The sequence below is a fragment of the Callospermophilus lateralis genome, unplaced genomic scaffold, assembly GCF_048772815.1.
Source record: "Callospermophilus lateralis isolate mCalLat2 unplaced genomic scaffold, mCalLat2.hap1 Scaffold_8397, whole genome shotgun sequence".
In the NCBI taxonomy this organism is placed as follows: Eukaryota; Metazoa; Chordata; class Mammalia; order Rodentia; family Sciuridae; genus Callospermophilus; species Callospermophilus lateralis.
In genome coordinates this window covers 12994-25912 of record NW_027516474.1, presented here as the reverse complement: position 1 = coordinate 25912, position 12919 = coordinate 12994, and the positions used below count along the sequence as shown (strand labels likewise).

Genomic DNA, 12919 nt, shown 5'->3' with positions numbered 1-12919 from the left:
TCAAGTACATGTGAGAGAATAGAAAATAAGGAAAGAGTAATTAGTTAATACACTAAGAAATCTCCTACAATATAATTATTGCTACTAGTTGATCAAGACCTACTTAGAGTTTCAAAAATGCATTTGTGTTTAACACATTTCCTCTTGAAGATTTCTTCTTGTTTTCCTTCTTCTGTCTTCTTTCACCTTTTCCCCTCTGCCTAACCTTCTTTTACTCTTTCTTTCTTTTTTAATATTTATGTTTTAGTTTTTGGCAGACACAACATCTTTGTATGTGGTGCTGAGGATCCAACCCGGGTCGCACGCATGCCAGGCGAGCACGCTACCGCTTGAGCCACATCCCCAGCCCTTCTTTTCCTCTTTCAATTCCTGTTTTTTCTTCCATAGTTTTAACACAATAAACATGAATCCAAAATGAAAGTGTTTGGTGATCTGACTTTTTTTTCTTGCAAAATTAGGCATACCAAATTGTATCGAGATGTAAATATTCCATTCCAAATATTATTAATTTTTAACCCATCAGTCTCTCTCATCTCAAGCCATTTTAGTACTCTACTGTTTGTCTAAAATGTCCTACCATCCCCTTCTTATTTTTGTATATGCCTAATTCCATTTTGTATTTTATTCAGGCTTCTTGTCATCTATCAGATGTGTCTCGCTTCTTAACTTCATCAAAGAGTAAATTCTCCTTTGAGATCAAACAACATTATAGATATAGCTTTAATGTTATATTTAACCTTACTTTTGTAACTATGAGTCTATATATCTTTTCCAACAGAAGTCCAGAATTCTTTTTAAATAAATATTTTAAAATTATTATTATTTTGTTTAGATTTCTGCATGGTAAAGAGTAGAGGCTGAAGTTCAGAACATTTATGATGAATAAAATACATGAAATAATCAACTAATTAAATTAGTATTATCTAATGTCTTGATTTTAGAAGTGTATTAGATATTATTTTTCTAATTCCCTGCTCCAGGTTTTCAGTAGGAAAAGATTGAATATCTTTTTAAATTTCTGTTATATTTCAAAAATGTGTAACTACTTATTGGCAAGTAAAATATCCTTCTTGGTGATTTAAAAATTGGTTTATTCAAATAATCAACTCCAATGATTATAACTATCTTAAAATGCCATGCAGAGAAAGATTCTTAGTGCTTTATATATAATAGTTTTACAATATATACTTCTTTAATGGATTATTGAGTTGGTAGAATTTTTCATAAACATCTCTAGGTGATAATCATCTCTGAATTCTCTTTTTCTTCTTGATGTCTCAAAATATTCTTCACTGTCTTCCATAATTCATAGAGGTCTGTCTTGGGCTCACCACAATGATAAAATAATAAAATAGAGGCTAGATTCTTTGAAGACTCCCAAGCTATAGAACATCAAAACTTGTACTTTTTCATGAGAGAAAAATAAAATTATTGTGCTCATTTTTTGTTTGTGCTCCAGAACATATATCTTATTTAATACACGCCCATTCATTTGCTTGCTTTCACTAGCAGTATAAGAGAATTTCTATAACTTAACAATGATTATTTTTCAATGCTTTAACTTACCAGTACTATAGTGTGAAACAATGTTTGTCTTCTCTTGATCAAAGTAGAAATTTGCCCATTTTTCCCCCTAGGGGATTTCACATCATTCTCAATTCTACAAATATAGCTAATGTATCACAAATCAAATGTCTTCTTAGTGAATGGTGTCTGCTGGTACTGTGTTGCAATGTTACTTGATGAGCAAAAATTTTTAAACTAGATTAATTTTCTTTCCCTTATGAATTTTTTCACTTTATATTATGTTCCTTAATTTTCTATTCAAACACTATAAATTAATATTTTAATATGTTCATGATGATTTTAGAAGCCTTTCATTTTCAGAACTTACTCTACCAGGAATTAAAATTTGTATTTTTCTTTTTCCCCAGGGGAGACCTCAAACACAGTCCCCCACTACTACAAATTATGCAGTTGAGTTTCCCACATTTGGGGAAACCACAGGGGTCAGCACATTCAAAATGCAATGGGTAAGCCTCGCCCTGGGAAAACCACCTTCATGATCATGGTATCTCCCTGCCAGGTCCCTATAACATGTGTATTATTAAACACAAATTATGAGAGGCCATTGTGTTGGACTGAGTTCTTGCATCAGACCCCAGCACCAATCTAAACCAAATGTGAGTTAATTGTGGTAAATTGCACATAATTAAACTAAAACTTTAAGGAAACAGGTATATCCTCAAAAGAAACATTTCTGCCCCTGGAATATCTCCTGAAAAACAGAAGATTCCAATCTACCTAAGAAAGAATAATAAGGAAGTCCAGGGTCTGGTATCCAACTTAGCAGCAGAGTAATTTCTTAACTCAAAGAACTGAGTTTGGTTCTCAGCACTTCAAATTATTATAAGAAAGTTTCCTCTGCTTTAACCCCTAGAAGAAGAGTAACTGAAGTAAACTGACCTTCACCAACCAGCTTTTTTCTCTATTGTTCTGTTTCCTTGTTACTACTTTACAAAACTCACTGTTCTACTAAGAAAGCCAGGTGGAAGCTCTCATTCAGTTAGGAGAATTGAGGTTGCCCAATTCTTGAATCACAAATAAAAACCAATTACATCATTAAATATATTTGTTGGAATTTTATTTTTTGATAGTGGATAATGTGAACGTGAATGTGTATTTGCATGTTTTGTTCATTTATTTATCTGTGTATGAATGGCAAAAAGGAAGATTACCTAAAAATACCTGTCACTCAGATTAAACTTAGGTTTAAAGAAAGAGTGAATCAATTAATGCCTTAGCATAATGCACAAGACTTTGAATTAATTTAGTGATAATCAGAGTAAAAAATGTGTGTGAAATATTGGAATCATAATTAAGAAAAAATAAATTGAAATTGATAGCTGGTTAATTTTGTTATTGCAAGGTTAGAGAATTGGACAATGTTAAAATAAAACATGAAATAGAAGAATTTTGAAGAAGTGAACAATCAAATAAATAGCTTCCCTCTGCCCATGTTAGACTAGGTTATTAAAACACAGGACATAACCTGAATGAATATATTCATTATTATCTTGATTCATGACAGGCTAATGTTGGTATCCAGGAAATGCTTGATGAATGAATATGAAAAAAAAAAAACACATAGGATGGGATTCATAACAAGATATTAGCCAGACACTATCACCTTGAGAAATGAAAACGTTTTGAAATTATCACTGGATACTAGTCTGTCATGTCCAGTAAGTCAGTCAAGACAGGTCTAAATTTTGAGTCTAGAATTAACCCTGTTGGTGAGAAAGTGTGAAGTTTGCATTGCTATGCTGGTGATGATGTTAGGTTAATCTGTGAGTTTAGAGATGATGCTCTTTGCTCTCTAATCTTCTTTATTCTTGCTGAGTCTGAGCATTCCTATTCTCAGGCATTATCTGCTGTCAGAGGAGGCCAAACATCTATAGGTGAGTATTGATTCGAGTACAAAGAAGAATAGAGAAAATGTTGAATATGATGTGACAGGCAGGCAACCAGTGGAAATATCGAGAATTCTAACCATGCTGGATTGGACACAGGCAGCCATGGGGGTGGTGGACATTTTAAGATCTGTTAGTATTTCATGTTAGAATGGATAAGACACACAATCTATCCAAAAATAATTAAAGGTAAATTGAATACTTGAACTCTTCAGCCAAAACCAAACTAATACCATAATAATAGTTACTATTTATTAATCATATGCTTTAGTCAATAACCCATTCAATTCTCACAGCAGTCTTATGAGATAGGTTTGATTACTAAGTAAGCCACTTATCTGAAATGGAAAAAGAGAGGTTAAGTGAGTCTCCTCAGATCATTCAAGAGGTTAGTGGCATAAGAGGGGATCCAAATTTATGTCTGCCCGGCCCTAAACCTAGAGATTTTATTTTGAAACTATTTTTCCTTCCCACATGGAGAAGCAACTACAGAGAATACAATTTCTGAGAAGTAGAAAAAGGAAAACATTCTCCAGCCTGCCAACTGATGCTTAAAATCCCCTTAACAGGGTGTTAAATTCTTTGCTTCCACAGACTGAGATAAGGTTTAAAATGGAAATAAACTCTAGAGAGATAACATTTGGGTCTAAATTCATGAAAAAAATAAAATCTTTTGTGAGCAGATCTGTTGAGGGAATAAAGATTATGTGTCACATGGCATATAAAAGAGAGGGCAAACTGGGTCAGGGGGAAAAAGCGGGGAGGGGGGGCTATGGAAGATGAGGAAGATACACTTGTCTTGCATCACTATTATTCTTAGGAAAGAATGTGTCCTAAATTTTCTCCTAAAATATCATTAGGATTTTTATAAAAACAATAACAACAACATGGAAAAAAGCCTCACAAAAATGAACTTTAGATAAACTTCATATTTCATAACTCTGAGAAGAGAATAAAAACAATAATACTTACAGGAGTGTAAATATACTTAACTCCCATTTTTGATTTCCTGAAAACTGCTACTAAGCCATAATGCTACCCTTTGCTTCCCCTTTCATATTCTTCTTCTTAAAAGCTGTACATTCAACTGTGCTTGGAGAGCCATTTCTACCTGCCAATGTTGTCTCTGGGAAAAAAGGCAAGTTAAAGGAAGGGCATTTTGCAGCAATTGTAATATCAGAAAATGTGCACAGCTGCTACAGATATGCTCCAATGGTAACATCTGGAAAGAGATTTTCCCAGTTGATTAAATCATTGCCATTTAGAAGGAAATACGCTTTTTTTTTCCTTTGACTTTACCTTCTCCCCCTCCAATCTCCAGTTCATAATTTAAAAAGTATTACATATACCTTAATTCCTCCCCCACCAAATTTAAAGTTTTCCAGAGTTTATAAATGTTGGAAATTTGCATGCATTAAAGAAGTTTCAATAATAAAACTTGAATAGTTTTAATAAATTTTTACAGCACTTTCCATTAAAATTTAAAAATTGGCTGACCTTATGAAAAAATAATATGACATATTTGGAGGTACAAAGATGGTGGAGTAAAAGAAGGGTGTAATTTTACTTTCTCTGCAAGTAGCGTTCAATAAAGATGTATGTCTATTCTGCTTCCCATTTGAGGTGGATGACAGAGGTAATACACTGAATCTCAACATCAGAATCACAGACAGAAATTCAGGTTCTATGAACATATGATGGAAAGAAAAAAAAAAGCAAACCAACACCCCTCAGTAATCCACCAGAGAGGGAAGTGACAACCCAAGAAGAAAGTAAGACTGAATTTGCAAATAAAATTTAGAATGGGGAAATACAAGGAACAAATTCCTGTCTGAACTTGAGTGACCCAGAGGCAGCACAGTGGGTCCATGTGCGAGTTCTGCTCTGTGCTTCTAGGCTGCAGAAAAAAGAGCTGATGTGGGTCATCATCTTGGGGTGGCATTCTGCTGTGGAAGGAGTCCTGGAGATAATGATAAGCTTTAGCCAACTCTCCCTACATTGACCTGTCCTGAGGCAGGGTGCGAATGAGATGGACACAGGAGATTACCCAGGGAGATCCAAACCAGAGATTAAGAGTGGAATGTGGCTCACTTTCCCATTGTGTTTGGAGACTTACAGGATTAGCCAGAGAAATTTCTGAAGATGGGCAGGTGGGCACATTTGCACTCTGGGTCTGATTTTGGGAAGGCCACATTTATGCAGGATGAAATATGCAAGAAGAGTAAAGAGTTGGTTGCTTTACCCCAAAAGTAGAGATCTCAGAACACTCCCCAGACTCAGATGCTCAGCAGTGATCAGTATCTCTCTGGCAATGTGGTGGACGTAGCTATTCTTTGTTGAGCAGATAACTCATGACAAAGCTTGGAACATCAGTAGAATTTTTCTTTTCTTTTCTTTTTGTCTTGTCTCCTTTTTCAATATGGTATGAGTGTTAATGCATGTGATACTGGGGTATGTGAATATATACATTTATTTTCATGTTTTTCTTCATTTGTATCACTTTTCTCTTTTATTTATTTTCTTCTTTACTTGAGCTTGTTATTTTTTCTTTATTTTGACTTTATAACAGTAAGATTTTTTGTTTTTATATTTTGATGTGACTTTTTTGTTTGTTTTGACTCCAATTTTTCGTCTTATTACTTTTCCCCTCTCTCCCCACTTCAACAACCTACACTTTTTGCTTTTTTCCCCTTTCTTGTTATTTATTCATTTGATTCATTTTTTAACTCTTCCTTATTTATAGCCATTACTTGCTTCCTTTCTCTTTCTGTACCTCTGTTAACCTTTTGAATATTTTAAATTATCTTTGACTTTTATACCCAATTTTCTTTCTTTTGAAGGAACTGCCATTTTATTATCTTTAAAAAGAATTTAGTTTATATGGTTACTGGCCCTACCATTTATGTTGGTGTAGTGCATAGTTGATATGCACTATATGCTTTAATGTGAGATCAAATTCATAGCTGTTGATTGTTGTTGCTGTTACTAAATATTGAACTGACCAATCTGCTTTTTTTAAATTAATGGTTTACATGTCATAGTTGGCATCATATGTTTATTCTAATGCTATATGTTGATTGGTATTGGTGTTGCCATTGCTGATTTTTTCTTTTTTTCTGAGTGGGGATGGGAAGCAAACAGTACAGTACAAATTCACAAAGTAGAGACTTTATGACTGAACTACAACTACAAGTACAACTTAATAAAGTGAGGACACATCTTACTTCACACATAATCCAACCCTGCTCAAGACTCAACAATGTTTTAACAATAGGGGAAAGAGAATCCCCAAACCAATGACCTAGGCTCCAATTTGGAACAAGTAGCACGGGATATTGGGACCCACTCTTGGACCTCTATTTAGTCCTGTGGACAAATCAGAGAAAGAAACGAAGGTTTTTAGAAAAATCCACAGGTTATAGCAGCTCTACAAGAGGGAATCAATTCTGCAGTGCCTCAGTGGAAAACTGAGGAGCACTGGCAATTGAAACTAATATTTGGATTATATTGGGCCTGTATGTTGAAGCTAAGAGATGCCCAAAGTGAAGTACTTATCAAAATTAAAATTACACACCAAAGGACATTCTCACAAAGGAGGAAGATAAACTCCTTTCAACAGTTGTGTAAAATCAAGACCTCTGAAAACATGCACAAAGCTGCAAATAATTCTTCCTGAAAAGTTACTATGCCCCAGCAAAAAAAACAAAACAAAACAAAACAGAAAAACACATATACAGAGAAGGGGATGAAATTCCAGAGAAAGGCTTTTAAAAATAATTATTAAAATGATTAACAAGATAAAAGAAGATTTAAGGAATGAATTCAGGAATGAACTAAGAAATCAGTTACAGAGTATGAATGACCATTTCAATAAAAAGAGACTGATTCTGTAAAGAGACCAATTAGAACTTCCAGAAATAAAAGGCACAAATAAATCAAATTGAAAATGTAACTGACAGTATCACCACCAGACAAAATTAGAAATTAAACAGAACATTCAGCCTCAGAGACAAGGTATTTGAGCTAGAACTCTCAGTAGACAGTGAAGAGGGCAGAAAAATATAATCAAAATATATGAGCATTCTGGGACAACAAGTCAAATAAGACACATAATACAAGCTAATGGATTAAGAAACTTTTCAGTAAAATAATAGCAGACATTCTCCAAACCTTAGGAACAATATGAGCACCCTCATATAAGAGGCATATAGAATTCCAAATAGAAACATCAAAAAAGAACCTCTTCAAAACATATCATCACCACAATGCCTGACTTTGAGAATAAGGATAGAATATTAAAAGTTACAAGAGAAAAACCTCAGATGATATTTGGATGTAGACCAATAAGACTGACTTCAGACTTCTCAAATCAAATGCTAAAATCAAGGAAGACTGTGAATGAGATTTTACAAATTCTGAAAGAAAACAATTGCCAAGTTTTCTATATCTGGCAAAGCTATTATTTAGAATCAAAGAAGAAATAAAAGCTTTTCATAATAAGGACAAACTAAAGAAATTCATGACCACTTACCTAAATTACAGAAAATATTTAAAGACACACATCAGAAAGAAGAACTCAAAAACAAACCCCTGAGCTCTCAAATGTATAAAACGCTCTAGTAGGGCACTTAAACTAATGAAAACTAACAATGAATTAAATATATAAAATAAGCCAAAATGACTAGAAATAATAAACATACAGTAGTAATGCTAAATGTAAATTGTCAGGAGCCCCCATGGGTTGCATGTGGGTCACTGTGCATGGAAGCCTCATGGATAAATAGATATGGTGTCTGGGAATGACCAGTGGATATTTCCTCTGGTTGATTGCCCAGGGACAATGAGACTCTCTATTCTGCTTTGCTGTGGCCTATATATCTCCTGATATGGGTATGACTGGCCAAGATGTCAATCAATATGCTGACTGCAAGACATCATGAAGCAAGACTCTGCCCTTGAAACCTAATCTCTGCCTTTGAATAAACCACCACAGCCATCTTTTCTTTGTCTAGTTCCAGAACCCATGTGAACTAGATCTATCAGTGGCTTCACCTTTTGTAAATGTATTTCTGAGTATTCGTGTTCTGTTATTTACTGATTTTTTGAGAAGTTTTAAGGTGGCTTACACCATCCTGAGCAGAAAGAAGAACCCCAATGAGATGCTGGATGTCGATCTCTGATAGTAAATGGTCTCATCTCTTTAATTAAAAGGCAGAGACTGGTGCAGTGGATTAAAAACAAGCCCCAACCATATGCTGCTTGCAGGAGACTCACTGTATAAGTAAAGATATCCACAGACTAAAATTGAAAGGATGGAAAAAGATATTCCATGCAAATGAAGTACAAAAGCAATCAGGAATAGCTATTTTTATATCTGAAAAGGAGATTTAAAAAAAATCAAAAGATACAAGAAAGGCCCCTACATTATGTTAAAGGGAAGATCTAACAAGAAGACATAAAGATAGTAAATATATGAGTATCAAATGGTGGTGCACCCTATTACATGAAACACTTCATGTCCAAGACATATCCCAGTAAACTAACACTCTGTATTATGGTTTAGATGTGAGATGTCCCCCAAAGGCTCATGTGTGAGACAATGCAAGAAAATTTAGAGATAAAATAGTGGGATTATAAGAAACTTAACCTAATCAGTGTGTTAATTCTCTGATTAGGACTGAGCTGTGACTAAAAACAGGTAGGGTGTAGCTGGAGGAACAGGTCACTGGGGAATATGCTCTTGAGGTTTTAATTTTGTCCATGAGGGAACTGTCTTGTTCTTTCTCTCTGTTTCCTGGTACCATATCTCTAACTGCTTTTCTCCACCACTCTCTTCTGCTGTGATATTCTGCCTTATTTCAAGCCCTGAGAAATAGAGTTGGCCATCTGTGGCCTGAGATCTCTGAAACCAAGAGCCCCTAAATAAATGTTTCCTCTTTAAAATTGTTCTTCTCAGGGCTTTTGGAAACTGAAACCGAAAAACTGACTAAAACCCTTGGTAATTTCAATAAACTTCTCTCCATAAGGGACAGGTCATCCAGATGTAAAGTCAATAAAAAGAGTATAAACCAAGTAGACCTAACAGACATCTATAGAATATTTCACCACAATATAGCTCAATATACTCTCTTTTCATCAGCTCATGGGACCTTTTCCAAAACAGCTATTTTAGGATAAAAAGAAAGTCTTAGTGACTACAAAATAAATAAATAAGTAAATGTTATTCTATGTACCTTATCAGATGATAATGGACAAATTTTTTAAAAAGTAAGAAAACTTATAGAAATCATATAAACACATTGCAATTAAATAATAGACTTTAAATGAAAAAAATGGATCATTGAAGAATTGAGAGGTTAAATGAAAACAACACTAGAATCAAATGAGAAAAATGATATAGCATACCAAAATCTCTGGGACACTATGAAGGTGGCTCTAAGATCAATGATTGTAGCATTAAATGCCCACATTAAAAAAAAAAAAGCAAAGAAAGAAAAAAAGATCTCAAATAAAAATCTAAAGAGGCTCTGAAAATACAAGAGCAAAGTAATTCCAGAACCAGTAGAAAATGAGACATAATTAGGATTAGAGTTAAAATTAGTGAAGTAGAGAATTTTTAAAAAGTACAAATGATAAATGCAACAAAGAGTTGGTTATTTGAAAAGATTAACAAGACTGATAAACCCCTGGTCATACCAACAGAATGAGAGACATGATCCAAATCAGCACAATTTTAAATGAATAATTAGATCTCACCACAGATATTCTGAAATCCAGAAAATTGCTAAGGATAACTTTGAAAATGTGTATTACAACAAATTAGAAAATCTCGATGATATTGACAGATTTCTAGATTCATTTTACCTACTCAAATTGAACTAGAAGGATATAGAAACTTAAATAGTCCAAAACTAAACCTATACCATCATACTGAAGCAGTGACAAAAAATGTATTCCAACAAAACAAAGCCAAGAACCAGATGGACTCTCTGCTGCACTCTATCAAAAGTCTAACAAAGAAATAATGTCAGTCCTCCTCAAATTATTCCATGAAACAGAAAAGAATGGAACACTCCCAAACTCATCCTATGAAGCAAGTACAACCGGGATACCAGAACCAGATAAGAAAAAAAAAACAAGGAAAGAAAACTACCGACCAATATCACTGGTGGACAAGAGGCAAAACTCCTTAATAAAACATTAACAAAAGACACCCAAAAACACATTCAGGAGATTGTACACAATGATCAAGTTGGTTTCATCCCAAGGATGCAAGGTCAGTTCAACACATATAAATCAATAAATGAAATTCATCATACAAATAGATTCAGGAACAAAAAATCACATGATTATTTCAATAGATGCAGAAAAAGTCTGTGACAAAATTCAGCACTGATTCATGTTAACAAAAAACACTAGGGAAACTAGATATAAAAGGAGATTACCTCAATATCATAAAGGCTGTATGTGGCAAAACCCAAAGCAACATCATACCGAATGGAGAAAAATCGAACTCATTTCCTTTAAAGTCAGGGGGAAAATAAGGATGCCAATGCTCATTCCTTAAATTCTATATGGTAGTTGAATTTCTGTCAAAAAAATTAGGGAAGAGGAGGAAATTAAAAGATACAAATAGGCAATAAGTACTCAACCTATCTGTTTGCTGATGAGGTGATTCCAGAACTAGAGGATCCAAAGAACAACAGAAGGAATGCAAATGGTCATCAAATATTTGAAAAATTGTTAAGCATCTTTGCAATCAGAGAGGTGCAGATCAAAAAAGTACACTGATATTTCATCTCACCCCATTTAGAATGACAATAATCACAAATACAAATAATGATATTTACTGGCAAAAATGTTGGGGGAAAGGTACACTTATTGTGGATGAGACTGCAAATTAGTATAACATCTTTGAAAAGGAGTATAGAGAGTTCTTGAAAGACTATGAATTGAAATACAATATGACCCAATTAACTCACTTCTTGATATTTATTTTTAAAAAAAAGAAACTAAAATCAGCATACTGTAATGAAACAGGCACATCAATGCTTATAGCAGCACAATGGCAATGGCAAAGTTAAGGAACCAGTCCAGGTGCACATCATTATAAGAAAGGATAAAGAAAATTGATAAAGAAACCATATGTGTGTATTTAAGTCTATATACACATGACAATGACACATGCATTTACATACACAGACAATGGAGCTCAATTGAGACATAAAAAAGAATGAAATGATGTTATTTTCTGGTAAATGAATGAAACTAGAGAACTTCATGCTAAGTGAAATAAGCCAAATTCAGAAAGGCAAGGCTGAAATGTTTTATTTCATGTGCTAGAAAGGAAAAAGGAAAAACAAGATCTCCTGAAAGTAGAAAGCAGATCAGGATCCGGAGAACAGAAATGAGGAATCAAAGGGGAAGGAGGAGAAGAGGGAAAGGGAAAGAACTGAGAAATAGAGTTGGCCAAATTATATCAGGTGCACATATTAATACATCTCAAGGTATTCATACATAGGTGTGTGTGTGTGTGTGTGTAAAACAAAATAAACAAAATATAACAATTGAATAAAATAAACAAAACCATTACTCTATTGCATTTTATTAGCCATTACACATTATCAATTAAAGTCTAAGAATATATAATATATATTATACATGTAACTTTGATGTATCATTTAAAATATAAATAAATAAATAGAATGAAGACCAGTAAAGGGAAAGGGGATATAGAGAGAGAAGGGTGAGGGAAAGGGGTAGCATTGCACATTGAAATGAAATATACATTTATGATTATGTTCCAAATAAACTCCACCATGATGTATAAGTATCATGTACTATTTTTTTTAAAAGAATGGGACACACATTTTACAAATAGAACAGTATTAAGAAATTCAAAATTAAAAAAAGAAAAAAATCTTCAGTATTTTATATATACATGAGAAATGTCCTTGGGAATGTAAATTTTACAGTAGGAAAATAGAAATTGATATTAATGTGTAATAATAAAATTTTTAATTGAAATTCATAAAGGACTTTATTTTCTTTCCACAGAACATGTCTTCTCAATCACAACGATTTAAAAAAGAAAACACCTCTATTATGAAGAAAAATAAAATAAAATTTCTCCATATGGACATTCAAAACAGCTGTAAATCAACAGAAAATTTTACACTCATAAATTTTTCCCTAGGTTGTTTATATTTTCTTATATTATTATAGTCGGCATATAACAGAAAAAAATCTGTTTTTATTATGATATAAAGTGGAAATGAAGCAATAGAATAGTTTATTTCAAAATGAAAGTAAAACATCAATCATACTATATATGCACTCAACCTATGAAATAACTGACATAAGACCTACCAATAAATGAAGAAATAAACAAAATCATAATTGTATCTACTGCGTTTTATTAGCAATTATGCATTATCAATTACAAA

At 33.4% G+C, this 12919-nt stretch overlaps 1 non-coding gene across 1 annotated transcript; it reads right to left on the bottom strand.

Moving 5' to 3' along the window:
* Positions 1–1931: 1931 nt before the first annotated feature.
* On the bottom strand, positions 1932–2094 carry LOC143411157 (U1 spliceosomal RNA). Its single transcript, XR_013092848.1, has one exon. It is a non-coding gene; the product is annotated as a U1 spliceosomal RNA (small nuclear RNA).
* Positions 2095–12919: the final 10825 nt, after the last annotated feature.